General features: G+C 39.7%; 1 protein-coding gene across 4 annotated transcripts in view; it reads left to right on the top strand.

Annotated features, from left to right (window-relative positions):
* The window catches only part of CDKAL1 (CDKAL1 threonylcarbamoyladenosine tRNA methylthiotransferase), a 414630-nt gene that overhangs the window by 85954 nt on the left and 313599 nt on the right, over positions 1-15077 (top strand). The gene's annotated exons all lie outside the window — the stretch shown is intronic.

A 15077-nucleotide genomic window follows, 5' to 3' on the forward strand; every position in this document is an offset into this window, starting at 1 on the left:
ACATTTTAGGTTTATTTTCGTTGCAATCATGAATTTTAGTTGCCTATTTTTGCTTGAAATATTGTGTGTGCTGAAAACTGTCATCGTGCCAACATTAAAATAACCTCCTGAACTTCTGTGAGGTCCCATGCTGATCAGGGGTGACCAGGTGTTACCATCTTGCCTACCTAGGCATGGTTTTAAGTGTCTATCCTAGTTTTCTAAGCCCTGGTTTAAATCTACATCAGCTGAGCTGTTTCCCCTGCAGGTGAGGGGGAAAAAAATAGTAGTATTATTAACTGGGGTTGGTGAACTTGAATTGCAGCAGCAGTGAAGATGAGTGTATGTGTGGATGTCCACCACAGTAACTGTTCAAGAATTCAGAGACAGCTGTGGAAATAAAGCAGCTATCTTCATTGCCAACAGCCCCCCATACCCACAGGTGAGCAGCTCTGTGTCTGCTCCTGGACCTCTCACTGAGCTGTTTCACAAGGCAGTGGTCTCTGTCATCCTGCATAGCCTGTCCTTGTGACTGAGGGGAGAGCTGAGAACATCTGAAGTTCAGAGACAGCTGTACTTGGATGATATGTGTTTTTAAATACCCTAACATAGTTTCTAATACTTTGTTTCCTAGGATTCTCAAAGCTTTACAAGCAGAATAATACCTGGGTATTAGGTAGGCTTAGGTTAAATCTGGATTGCTGGGAATTTGTATCGTAGATGGAAAACGAGAATACTCAAAAATAGCATAGGACCATTGCTTTACCTGCTGTGTTTAAACAAATTGTCTTAATCAAATTCCTGAAGCTGTTTAAATATTTCTTTTAAATTAACTTAAACAAAACATGTTTGTTTATAGTTTTTGTTAGTTGATATGTTACACTATTTTGTTTATAGATATTAGCATCCATGCAGGTTGAGAAGTTAAATAAGTACAACAGGAACATACAAGTGGGGATCTTTATCAGTCATTCCTAAGGTCCCTTGTCTGTTTTCCTTATCTGGGTTAGCTGGGTTCTGAGCAGGCCCCCATAGCGAGGCAATGGCTGACACAAACAATCCCTTCTCATAATGATCTGCATCAGCCTCCTGTAGCATAATTCTAGGTGTAACAGTACTGGACTTTGTTGATTATCCATGTTCCCTGTAGTTTAAGCAGCCTTGTTTATTCATTGCTTTATGCTGCATGTAAGCACAGGCTGATGGTGATGGTCTATGCATTTGTGATGGTTGTCTGCAGAGGTGTACAGCATTTAGCAGTTGGAAAAAAAAAACAAAGAACACACAAAACCCCCCCACAAACAAAAGCAAAACAACAAGAAAAAAATCCCCAACCACCAGAAAAACCCAAACAACAAAGAAGCCACCCCTTCTTCCTGGACTCGTAATATAGCAATCAAAATGAACACTGCTACATCAAGTGCTGGAGCTTTTTATATAACTTTAAAACATTGTATATATAAAAGACACGTTATATATATGTCTCCTGCCGTGTGTGTGTGTTTGTGTGTGTGTGTGTGTGTGATTGATATATCAAGGTTCCTGATTATGTACTAGCTTTATACTACCTAGGGATGTTGTCAGATGTCTCTTGAGAGCAAAATTTTACTTTGTTTATCAAAAGTTATATCAATGGGAAGGATTAAGGAATTAAACTCTTAAGCAAAGTGGTTGTTTCTGTTCCCTGCTCCTGTTCCCTATGAATCTGGAACGAGCTTTATTCTGGGGGAGTTACATGATTGTAACTCTGACTGTAGTCAGCATGAAACACAATGTATTATCTTGAATGTGGTCTTCCTCTACTGTAATGAGTTGTTAGTGAAGAGCAGATTAAAGTAACTTCCTGTTGTGCCTTCCAGACTTACCTGCTGGCTTTACAAAGCAAGGGTTTGGGTGATTAGAGCCACAGCAGTAGGAAGCACAGGTAGCTTTGTCAGTGATTATGATTATCTCTTTGTTATGGCAATTTCCAGAGGAAGTCATGCATGAGTCATAAATTACAGGTTAGTTTAATACTCAAAATATTTTTCCCATAAACTTATGCACAATTTCTGTTGTTAGGGGTTACCGCCTGGGGAGATATGACAAAATTTGCATCCTTGCTTAACTCTCAGCTGAAAATACATCACAAATACGGATGGGAGGGAATACCGATAAGGTAGATACAAAGTCCAGTGGAAAGTACTACAAGCATGGCCTGATGCTGAATCGAAATGGTACTCTGTGTTGATCTAATATTTGGTATTATTAATGTTTGAAAACCGCTAATGAAATTTCTTGGCATTGAACTGCCTCCATCCTGTTTGCTCACTTTGAAAAGGAATCCCAAATAGCTTACAGATGTTTCTTACTAAAGACTGGAAGAAAGTCATTGAAAGATCCCCATTCAGTTGTTTCTAGATAGGCCTCTGATAGAAGCTTACTTCCTGGTATGAAGTGATCTCAGTGTGTAAATCACTGACGTATTTAACAACTTCATTTCCAGAGTTTGGAACTTAACTTTAATCTCAAGGTAAAATTTACTCAAAAGGTGCGAACTTAACAAATCGCCTTTTTCTTAACTCCTAAGCTCCCATGGGTGTTAGTAATTCAGAAACATTGGTAAAAACAGTGTAAACTGTCTTGTCAGATTAAAAGCAAAGATCATTTCTGGTTTGTAGAAGGTGAAACAAACACCCTCGTTTATCAGTGTTTAACTCATGCCAAGGTGACAGATGATCCCAGGGAACAGATTTGTGTGGGAAATGTCGGGTCTCCACTGCAAAGTTCTCCTTTTTTATGTAAAAAGCAGCTATGAAACATGCATTTTAAAAGAAGTACTAAGGAGATCGTGATAGTATCTTCTGTGGAACTAATTACTTAAGAAATATCAAATTATCTTTTGAAACTTCACTCCCTTTTGTTAGAAATGGCACAATTTTTTGGCAAATTTTTCATGTGCAGTAGGCTTAGAAGGACAAATTTCTGCTTTACATGGAATATGTTAAATCTCTAAACCTCTGTGCAGTTCTCTGAGGATCAGTTTCTTCATTCGAACAGATGATGGATATCAGAATAAGAACCAATTCCTACCCTTGATATATTGGTCAAAGGTTTGTTTTTTTTTTTTTTATTTAAGTATGTGATCACAAATGCTTCTAATTGGGAGAAGGTGATTTTTTTTCTTGTAACTGTTCCCACAAAATTTGTTCAGAGGCAAGTTTTTACCAGTAAATGATCTCTAGATAAATATTTAACAGTTTAAAAAAAAAATCAAGTGTGAATAAACAGTTTAATACAAATGTTTCTTTTCTATTTGCCTTCTGTTATGTCATAGGAGAGCTATTGAAGCAATACAAAAGCCAGCATGTAAAAATACAGGAACTGGAAATAGGAATGTAAATGGCTGCTTATTTAGATATAGAATGACTGAGAAGGAGAGAAAAAAAACCGCAAACCAAACTAATTTTGTTTTATTCTTGTAGTGTTCCAGTGCAACATGGCCATTTTGCCTGGAGTCTGTTGAACTGATGGCTTCAGTCAAATTGTTAGTTCCTAGCACATCAAAACCAGCTCTGATGTTTAAGATGCCCTTGCTTCTACACTGTGCGTTATTGCACTTAAAGCAGAATTAGCAGTCAAAAAATCCATATTAAATTTTCTTAAAGTTTTCTACAATTCTTCTAAGCAGTTCTCTAGTCTTCCATAAAATCCAATAAAATAAAGGGAATTAAAGTTTGTAGAGTGAGTGACTAAGGTCATCTTGACTGAGTGACAGCAGAGGAGGTGGAGGCTCCCTGCTTTCTGTTTGGGTAGTCGGGATGCTGCATCCTGGCCTTGTGCTTGGTGCGGCCAGAATCTCTGAAGGACATGGTTAAAATCGGTGCCTTCTGCTGAGCTAATGTACCTGCGGTTTTTCAGAGGCCTGTAAGGTGGCCAAATATGAGCTTTTTTACATTGTGTTGGCAGAAGGCATGCCTGTCATGAAAACCTGTTTGGTTGGCCATCTTGAAATTTTGCTGTTAAAAAAAGTCATCCAGATTTTAACAATCTTTGGCAAAACACTGTATCATTGGACTGAATCTTCAGTCATATTCTTGGAAGAGAGGTTGGTTTCTGGAGAGTTACGATTTCATGCTGAAGTTTCCATAACTAATTAGATACTTTAGAATCTAATTTCAGCTTGCTGGATGGGAGGGGTTTTGAGCTGAAAACTAAGGTATTGGCCAATTGCTGGAATAGACTTTTTGCAAGCAATCTAATGAGTGCAGCACCTGAGTAGTGCCTGACTTTAGTTTGTTTTAAAATTACAAATAATAAAACAGTTATATTTCTCCAATGAATAATATTGAAGTACCTAGCACTGCATGTCAGGTGATTTTGATAAACAAGACATAACTATTCAGGCTCAAAAAAAATGACCTGAAGAGTAAATTACAGAAATTAGTAAATCTTTTGCAACTAGTTGGTGTAGACCTATCTGAGGGCGTGAGTTCTGAGCATGTGTAGGTGGATTGCAGGAGTTGTGCCCGGGAGCGAGAAGCGGTGGGGTGTGAAGCCCGTGTCACCCTGCTCGGTACCGGTTTTTGCAGACACAAGGCCTCAAGCTGCAGAGGTGTTGGGGTCCCTCCATCCGCCTCTCCTGTCGCCACCTCCAGCCCAGCAAACTGGGCACTCAACTCCTTGGTGGAGGGTGGAGGGAGGTTACCAGGGCTGTAGGGATTTTCCGACAGGTGGAGGAAGAGTTACCAGATACTCTTTGTTTACCAAACGTTAATGGTTTCTTAAGGAAGTAACTCTCTGCCTTCTGGAGCGGAGCTGCATAAGTTCAAGCTCAACAGATTGCGTTTTTAAATGCTGCCTCAGTTATGGCTCATAGGCCAGCTAACTCAGATTGCTCAGGAACAACTACAGCCACAGTGGCTTGAAGTGCACCTGCAGAGCTCTATTTTATGGTTTCGTAGATTAACAAATGGTTCTAGCATTACTCTGACCATTTAAAACCATCATATTATTTTAAGGCTGAAATTGAGAAGCTCTCCCAGTGTTGTCGCTGCCACTTTGCAAATTGAACTGACAGGTATGGGTCAGGTTTATTCAGAAAAATTAAGTAGTACTTGATACACTTGTAAGGACAACATTTAATATGTTTTGGTCTTTTTCTGCTTCAGTTGCACTTTGGTGTGGAAGGCTCACTGAGCTCGAACAATGAAAGAAAAATCTGTCTCACCTTTCACGAGTTAAAGTTTAAACAGTGAGGGTTAACTATCTACAGGCCCAGAGGAAAAAAAAAAGACATTTCTTAGCTTTGCACCTGTCAAGTGCTGCAAATAACTGCTGTTCTAAAGCAAAAAACCCCAAACACAAGGTGTACAGCAGCTGCCAAGCCCAGCTTGTCGGGTATATGCAGGTACCTGGGTTGAGGAAGATGGAGCTTTTGGTGTGCAAAGTTGAGACATGTTTTATCGTCTGGAACCTGTGGGATACAGGTGTGGTGTTTGCTCTGGGCGAGGAAGAGCCAAAGCAGTCACGAGGGAGTTGGCACTCCAGTGGGAGGTGGGGAAAGCCTCACTGGAACTGGAGGTGAATACAGCTGAAAGTGTATTTTCCAGCTGTCTTAGCTGGTCTCATAACAGGCAGCCTCTCCCTTCACAGAGCCTCCCTCGGGTACATCTTCAGGGCTTGCAGCCTCCTGCCACAGTCATGGGGCATGTTAGGAAAATTATATGTTTTTTCTCCACTCTCATGTAAAAGGGATGAGCAAATGAGGCAGTAACATTTATTTTTTTTGTAGACATGAATTCGCTGCCTTGTTTTGCTGAAATTAATTCGCCTTGTGGTGTTTCACATTACTAGAAATCCATTACTGAGTGCTTCAAAATTGAGAAAAAAAAATTACAGACACTGGAATTTGAATGCTGCTTATGGTTTAGTTCAGCCCTAATTCGTAAGATTTTTAAAGATAAAAAGTTTTGTGATTTCCAGAAGTTTCTATGTCAGTTGGCAAATGCCAAATTGCAGTAACTGATTAGTAGTGAAAGAAAATCTAAGACTTGAAATGGTAGGACTGATACTAATTTACATGTGGTGGGACTAAAAGCTGAATTACCCCCAGGAGTCCTTGGTTAAGGCATGTGTTTGCAGCAGCTTAAACTTTATCCTGATAATTCATTTTTATGTTAAGCTTCTTGTGTAACTAAAGTTGTATTTCGTTGGTCAATACAGGTACTTTTAGGATGCTTGTACTTTTCATTGTTTAAAGAAACAAAAAAAGTGAAATTGTCTGATAAATCTGGTGCCCACACCAAACAAGGCAGTAGTAAACTGCATCAGGATTTAGCATGGAAATAAGTTGTTACTGCTCCTACCTCCACTAGGGCTTGCCTTTTTTCTATGGAAAATCACAGTATTTGAGTAAGTAATGAAACATCTGTTTTGGAGGTCTGAGGAAACCTGGGACCCCTAAATTGAAGTGGCCCAATAAATATTGGCTTTCCACGTGGAGTTCTTACTGTATCTTGGAAAGCCTGGCTTCTAGGATGGACACAGAAAGTAAACTATATTTTGGCTTTTGTGACAGGACATGAGGAGAAGGGCAGCTGTGCTCTCTAAAGGGTTTTTAGCTGTAAAAGACCCAGTCATAGGTGATTTGAAAACAAGGCAAATGTTCAAGACTGTGGAATCATAGGTCTTCTGCCTCAGTGCCTGGCTGTGGCTTTTTCTGGTAGACTTCTTGGTGCATCTTCCATAGAGTAGTTTATCTCTGAAGCTAGCAGAAGTTTTAAAAATGCAGATATTGATAGAATTACGTGAGAGCTTGAGAAAGAAAACTGTGCTTATGTGCTTAATTGCATTTTGTATAATCAGCGTCTAACAAATACTGATTAAATTAATCTGCTCTGTGAGGAAGAAGAGTATCATCAGTTTTGTTTTAAGAGAATCCAGGAATTTGGAGAACTGACTGCCCATAGGCAGCTGGTGGCTGAGCTGGGAAATGGACCCAGCTTAATTAAGTCCCACTGCAACGCTTAATCCAGCAGCATTAAGGTTTTTTTACTCTTCTGTATGCCAGAGCTTGCAGCTGAATCCAGTCATGTTTTTAAGACTCCGAGGTGTGAAGCCACATCACCCTTAATCTCCTCATCATCCCTGGTTGACTTGTATTATTGTTATGTTAGAAAAGTCAAACATGGGTCAAAATTGTACCCCTTCTCCATGGATTTAGTACTTCAATGTTAAACAGTTTATCCAAATCTATGACCATACTTTCAGTTAGACATGGGTGAAGCTTTCTTCTCCCCAGTCCTTGTTTTAGGACCATGTGCAGCATTTCTGTGTTACAGTAATAATAGGGCAGCCTGGCTTGTATACTGACACTCTCACTGCACCGAACTACAATTTTTGATTATACAGATAATAAATATCTGTTGAAGGTTATTAATTTTGAACTTAAGGTATTGAACACTTCCTGTCTGGCTGTTTGCTACTTGTTTTTTACACAGAGGATTTAACGTCATAGTCAGCTAGTCTTAATCTTCCATACTTGTAACAGTATTGGACCTTCCAATTCTGTGTGCTTAGTCAAAGACAAACTACTTGCAGTAAACCTTACTTTGTTTGCTAGTTTTTAAATTCATAGTGACAGCCTTGTCACTCTTAAGTGGTTCTTTGAAAGTGCACGGTCATAGTGCATGTCTTAGTTGGGTTTCTTGGGTGTTAATACTACTTGACATTTATTTTATTGATGTGGATGATCGGATGAAGAGCATCCTTACCAGGTTTGCAGATGACACCAAGGGAAGGAGAGTGTTTGGCACAGCGGCCTGTGATTAGGTGAGACCTCAGGAAGCTGGAGGAGTGGGCCAACAGAACCTTGTGAGGTTCTGTCAAGGAACATATGTGTACCTTGACTAAACAACGTGGGCTGGGAACTGTTTGCCACAGGAGCAGCTTTGTGTGTATATGTTTTGTTTGTTTGTGGACACCAGCTTGAGGCAGCAGTGTACCCTTTCAATAATAAAGACCAAAGAATCAGCTGCATTAGCAAGAGTGTAGCAAGCGAACTGATGGAAGTGATTATTCTTGCTTATTATTTAGGAGAAAGGAGCTGGAAAACTGCCCAATTTGGTACTTCTGAAGACAAACAGATATCCACTAGCTGGAGGGAATTTATCAAATGGCTACTGAGATGTCTGAAAGGCTGAAGAGATCTCATTGCTGTCTTCAACTGCCTAATTTGTAGCTACAAAGAAAATGGAACCCATTTTTTTTCAGAGGAGCCCAGTGGTAGGACAGGAGGCAGTGGTCTCACAGCAAGACCTTGGGGTCTTGGGAAAAATGAGAGTAATGACTTTATTGTAGTTCTGACTGGTTATAAAGAAGAAAAAATAAGAAAGGCATTCGAGGCAAGAGGAGGTGAGTAGCAGGGGCAGTTGCTCAGAGAGGCTGGTATCCATCTTTGGGAGTCTCCATCCTCAGATGTGCTCAAAACTCAACTGGGCAGCTTTGGGTTTCATTATTGAACTTTCAAATCAGATGAGCTTTAAGCAGGTGTTGGAACTAGATGGGGAGTTAAAGGGCTCTCTGGAGATCCCATCTGACTGTTTCTACAGTTCTATGCAGCTACTTTGCTGATGAAGGGGCTTTGAAGACTTTTTTTTTTAATATGACTGTATTAACCTGTTGTATCCCAAGACACAAAAAGAAAAAAATGTTTTTTGAGGCTAGGAGACTGTGCCCATCTAGCTCTGCAGTGTGTGTATTATATATCATTTCAAGTGATTCTTTTTGAGGAAGAGCTTAGTTGACTGTGAACAGGAGAGTGATTTTTGTTTTCTTTCGGCTTCTCTGATGTCAAAGAGCAGAGCCAACAAGAGCTGCTTTGGAAAACAATGCTCTTACAAATAGAAATGCTCTCAGTGACAAACTACTTGTTTGCTCACACAGCCAGTCTGGAGCACTGCTGCTCCCTTGTTTGTTTTTGTTCAAAAGTCCAGATATTTGTAAATACTGTCTTTGTCCTTTTCTTAAGAAAAGAGGGTAGTAGCATAGAAGCATATACACTTTCAAATGCTTTTATTATTGAGTGAAGCCAGAGTGTTTATAATGCTGGCTAGGAGGCACAATGGTAAAAATGAAAAAAGGTAATGAAAAAAAAAAGGGAGCAGGGTCAGTAAGCAAGAGAATTGTTAACTGTTTATGGACATTTTCTTCCAAAATGTACAATTTCTAAAATTAAGTTACTTAATCCTTAAAACAGGAATTTCAGAGAATAATTTGTCAATTTACTGTTGTGAGATTTTTACGTCTTGAATGTTCAACCACTTTCCGTCCCAGTTTTGGAAGAGACAGTAAGTAGTGGCTCTGAACGAGGCATTTGGACTAGATGGTCACTGCAAGTCCCTTCCAACTGAACTATTCTAAGATATTAAATACATTTTTAGCCTTTTATAAGCTTATTTTTATTAGCTTTATAATTTTATGCCTCTGTGGCTAGAGAATTTGTTTCCTTAAATGTAAACAGCTATGGAAGCTCTTAGTGAAGTTGGTGGGTTTTATGATACCCATTCCCTTCTCTTTTCTGCGTCAAGGATTGTGCCACCTTGTCTTTGACCATTATCTCAAGGTGAGCTCCTGTGTGTCTGGAATGTTACCGGCTCTTGGCATTGGATTCTGTGTTGTGGAATGATATCTACATAGGGTCTTACTCAAGAACAAATTAGATGTTTATGTCTGTTCCTCCTCCATTTTTTGGTGCTTAAAAAATAAGGCTTAAAAGGCAAAAAGCTGGTGTGTATTTGTGTATCCAGCCCTCAAGGACAGGTGGCTGATCTGATCTGACATGCACTTAATGGTTTAACTGCAGTGAGTGACTGACAAGCTTGTCCTGAGGGTGAAACCTGAAAGCAGCTGTGCGCCAGCCTGCACAAATGTCCCTCACAGAGGTGCAGGGATATGAGTCACTTGGAAATGTAGAGAATATGTGAGACAGACACTTGTTTTTTTTCCTGTCTGGACTAAATATTGCGAAAGTTACTATGATGTTTCTCTTTTTTTTTTTTCCCCTATATGTTTGTGCATGAAAATGCTTTGCTATAATGTCTCTGGGTACTTGTACGACTTATTAAAGCATATCTACAGAACACAGTTAAAAATTCCTTTTCAGAATCAAATAAAGATATTTATGTGCACCTCAAGCTACAATCTAGGCAAGCAATTTTAAGCCCTGTGTCTTGTGAGCAAGTGTCCTCCTGTTTTTTGTCGAACTGGTACATGTCCATCCTTTCAGCTGCAGGTGGTCAAAGGCAAGGTTGGGCTGAATCTGCACAGGTGTGCAAACACAGTGTTTGCTTACTCTGCTGCAATCTGAGTTCTTCACTACTCAAAGTATTTGTTTTCCCTGGAAAACTACATTGTAGTGTAACGTGTATAACACCACGTTAACTATCATGTAATAGGTAGGCTGGCTGATCACTGTTAAAAAAAGGGTGATTTTTATTCTTTTTGGGAGGGGAGTGGGGGCGGGGAGGCCGGAAGACCAACTAGCTAACAAACTGCAGGGCCACCCCACCTCAGTATAAGACTGAGGAAACCTACGTTGAATAAACACTAGTGCATATGTTATATCCACTGAATTCAGTGAAATAGGGATGAATTAGTTACTCCTGGTAAGCACGAGCATCCATCTGTCACCTCCATTCTCCTACCTAAGCATTAGAAGGGTGGGCCCTAAAAGTTAATGAAGGTGGCCTGTCCTCAGAGGATCTTCCTTTCAGCTGTCTTAGGTCCTCCTTGCCTGGCTCCCAGACTAAGGATTGTGGAGGAAGGACGAGGGCTTTTGCTGCATTCACAGTTAGGACAGCAGAAATACGTCCATTTTGTTCCCACATTCCTTTTGCGACCTTTATTTTATAGACTCTCTTGTACAATTTCCCCCAGTTACGAGGAAACTACTGCATAAGTAACAATCCTAGATGTACCCGTGCAACATGGAGATATTAATTGCTTGACAAGAGAAAACCACTTGGCATTAACTGGTGGTTTTTAAAATTTTTTTGTCTTGAAGAAAGGTAAGTGCCATCTGAGTTGAAATAAATACAGTCTTTTTTAGACTTGGTTTGTGCATCTGATCAGAGGACTGTGGTGGTGTCTTAATGTAACAAACATTTTATAATGTTCAGTTTTACTATACTGCACTGTTAAAAATGCTGTAGCATGGGTCTGGATAACGAAACTGGGATACAAATTTTTAATTAAAATAACAACTGAAATGTATATAAATATTTTAACTGCAACAGGTGAGGAACTGAAGAACACAATCTGGTTTAGTACAGTGATTCATTATTTCAACAGTACTCATGTATTATACATTTCTATTTATTAAATATCAAGTAGATTATGCAGCTATTTTTAATTATCCTTCTGAGTTGATGCATCTTCTACTGAAATAGATAGTTACTACAACAAGAGGAAAGGAAATTAGTCGTATTGCAAGAGGAAAGCAACAGATTAAAGACATCAAAACCAATACAAAATGCTGGTAACAAAGTTCTTTTTCTGATGCTATGTAATTTTACATATGCTTAGTGCCTCTGCATATGAAACAAGTTTTACCTGGTTTCAGATTACTAAATTAGGAAAAATACCCCACAAAGTTAATGTATTTTTAGAGGTGTAAAAAGATTTCAAGCTTCTGCCTCTGTTTTTCCATCTGTTAGCCTTTTTTCCTAGGTAGTAAGCTTTTTAGTTCATGGCCTTTTTGCTTCTGCAAGTGGTGATGCCCTTTATTTAAAAATAAATAAATAAGAAAAACAAAAATGAATAAAACAAAACTGCAGACCAGATGGTACCTTGTAACTGGGGGTTGAGGTTATTTTTAGGCATATCTGACTCTTGTCACATCAGTTCAACGATGCCATGTCACTAAAATAGATTACAAGCATGCTATTAACCTGTGAAAATTAGATCCAAAATGCTAACTCATGATTTCAAAATAATAATACTAGCATGGGACTGGAAGATGTTTTTCCCGAGTCTCTCTCTGAGAACTCCCGGAGGGAGAAGATGGGAAGTGCAGTGTGGCTGTGGCTGTGGTGGCCTCTGCACCGTCCCCTCTCCAGTGACCTGGCAGGGAGTATTACAGTCTGCATTTCAGGTGCAAGTCTATTGGAATTATGCATTTTAGTGCTTCTTTTGCTGGTTAGTTCCCTCTTTCTGTGTATTAAGGCTAGAGTAATTGTAATGACGGAATGTTTTTCTTCAGGGTAACCAAGTGATCTTCGTTGATGGTGCACAGCAAAGTGTGTCAGCCAAAAAATTCTTCTCCTATTTAAGGTTAAAAGTAGCTGATCACAGCTGCTTTGAATGCAGACAGATGAGACAATGGGCAGGTAAAAGTAATTAAAAGATACTATATTTTAACATATGAGGCCTAGATCGTGCTTTGTAGCTTTTCTCTAGACCTGGTGTCTCCCGAGTTTCTTGCCTGAAGTGGCAAGTGTTGGATTTTCTCTCAGAGCCCCACGATGGCTCCTGGGGTAAAGCCCCCCGGGGGACTGGGCTGGGGTCCCCTGCTGCTGCCGCCTTGCTGGGGTGGTGGGGAGCCCCCTGCTCTGGTGAGTGGCTGTCGGGGCTCCCCAAGTCGGTTGCTGTTGTGTTGTGTAAAGAAGTAGCTGAAGGATGGTCTGACTAGCAATAGTCCCGTGTCTGTTTGTCATAAAATACCTGAGCCATCTGTTGATAGAGAAACTACCCCAGTCTACCACCTGGTGTTTCACTGAGCCTCGGGATTTATTCCAGATAAGCACTGGTTTGCTTAATAAATATTGAAAGGATAAAAAGTGGAGAAGAGGGGGAAAGAGATGCAGCAGTTTTTTTCCCTGTTTTATTGAGTGCTGAATAATGCCGTTTGGATCATTATCGCCTTTAATGGTTAGTGTGTCACTAAAACCCATTTCCTTTTCATTTTGAAAACTGAGGATGAAGAGTAACATGAAACAGATACAACAAAACACAAGGACTGATATAAAGTTCTGAGCAGCCTGTGATTTAATTTGGAGTCGTGGATGGCCACCTGCTGTACTTTTGCTCTTCTGGCAACCTGGCAAGTGGCTGTGGTGCTTTGGTGCTTTTATTTGTGCGGTGTGTTAGGAACCAGCCAGGAGAGCTGCAGACTGACGGGGATGGGCAGGCAGGGGGTGCTTGGCTACTGGCCCCTTCAATGCAAAAAAAACCCCAAACTCCTCAGGTTTGTTTGTTTGTTTGTTTGTTTTCAGTGATCACAAAAATGCATCACTGTGTTACTGTCACATACAGGTAAACTATAACTTTGTCATAAGGTAACTTACTTGTTTTGTTGATCTTTAAAATAAAAAGACAGTACTACTCTCAGGTAAAGCAATTCCTAATGCTGCACCAGCATCTGCTGCTTGTACCCTCTGGAACTGTATTGCTGGGGTCACAGGGAGGTACAGGAGTAGTTGGGTGCTGTTTTGGGGTGTTTGGATTAAGCTCAGCTCAGGGCAAGAGGTGTCTCCATCAAGTCATTTGAATGAAAAACCCAGCCTGGACCTGGCAGCTGCAGTCTGCTGATGTAACCCTCACTTTATTCTTTCACAGGCAAGTTTTGGTGCACCCAGTAATGTGGGAAATGAATGTGGGAATTATTTAAAAGTTAATACGTTCCTAATTTTTTTTAACATTACATTCTGTTTTTTCACCTTTTTTTTTTGTTTGTTTTTTGAGGTTGAGTACTGGTTAGAAAGCCAAAGGATGAGTGGGAAGAAGCACCACACTATGTAATTTGCTGGAAACTTTTAAATAAGATGTAAATTAGTGTTTTGTTGGTTTTGTGTTTGGTTTTTTTTTTTTTTTTTTGTAACTTGCTAAGTTTAAATATATTAAGAATGGTGAAAGCATTTACTGCAAAATAAGCACTGAAGGAAAAGTATATACACCTGAAATCATTCAATCGCAGTAAATAACACAATTAATTTCAACCTAATATTTTGAAGTACACTGGCAGTATTTTGCAGCCTGTATTCAGATCCTGATAATGTGAAATGAGTCATGTAGTTGCCTTTTAGGCTACAAAAACGTTGTTATTTTTCACTATGGATACTTTTCCTAGGAAGTGCAGTCAGAAACAATACATACACCTATTGCCATTTGAAAACTTACTCACTGTTGTGATTTTTTTAAAAGTGCATTACTGATGGATTTCTGTAATTTTAATGCAGCAGCAAACCAGTGGTGTGTGTGTTGGGGTTTTTTTTATTGTTGATGTGTGTGGCTTTTGTGGTTTTTTTTTTTGTTTTTGTTTGGTTTGATTTGGTTTGGTTTTGTGTTTGGTTGTTTCTTTTTTCATTGTGGTGGTGCTGTTTTGGTTTGGTTTTTGTGTGTGTGTAGTTCTTTTTTTGGTAAGAGTTCTTGCTTACAAGGACCAAAAGTAGATACTTAAAAAAATATAAAAAAGAAATAATGTGTTGAGCAACTATCAAAAATGCATTCCTGTGTCAGCTTGTCAACTGACAAATTCTGGGCCCTTGTATTCTTGTTTCCAACATTATTTGACACATCTTGAAATCTGCTTGAGTCAGTTCTGTCTGCACTGAACTGGTGGGCATTTAAGTAGCTTTCGGCCCTCGTGTGGATATGGATTACATAAACAAATAACGTGTTAGGCTTGATGTCAAGGCATTTCATAAATTGCTCATTAGAGGTTTGGAAATATGACAATGGTTAGTTAGATCAAGATTTTGCCCCTTGCCTGTGTTCCCACTGTGCACCCTGTTTCCCAGCTTTCGGAAGCAGCGGGTGAAATAAGTATCTGTGAGAATGGCCTTTTGACACTCCAGTGTGTCAACAGTGTTACGCTATTTCAGCAGTAGAAATGCTATGCCTTGAATTATTACAGCTCATCAGCTGCTAACTAAATCACTCCGTAGGGCTGTCTTTTGTAACACAAGGCGGTGTAGCCAGTGGTACCTCGGCTTGTTAAAGAAGGAGTTGCAGCGAAGTCCTGCCCTGCTTCTCAAGATAATTTAGTGTATATGAAACCTGTTGAGGATATGGCTGGGCTGCTTCCACTACCTGCTATAGCCCCTTCAAGGCATCACTTG

The sequence above is a fragment of the Patagioenas fasciata genome, chromosome 2 (genome assembly GCF_037038585.1).
Source record: "Patagioenas fasciata isolate bPatFas1 chromosome 2, bPatFas1.hap1, whole genome shotgun sequence".
Classification (NCBI taxonomy): Eukaryota; Metazoa; Chordata; class Aves; order Columbiformes; family Columbidae; genus Patagioenas; species Patagioenas fasciata.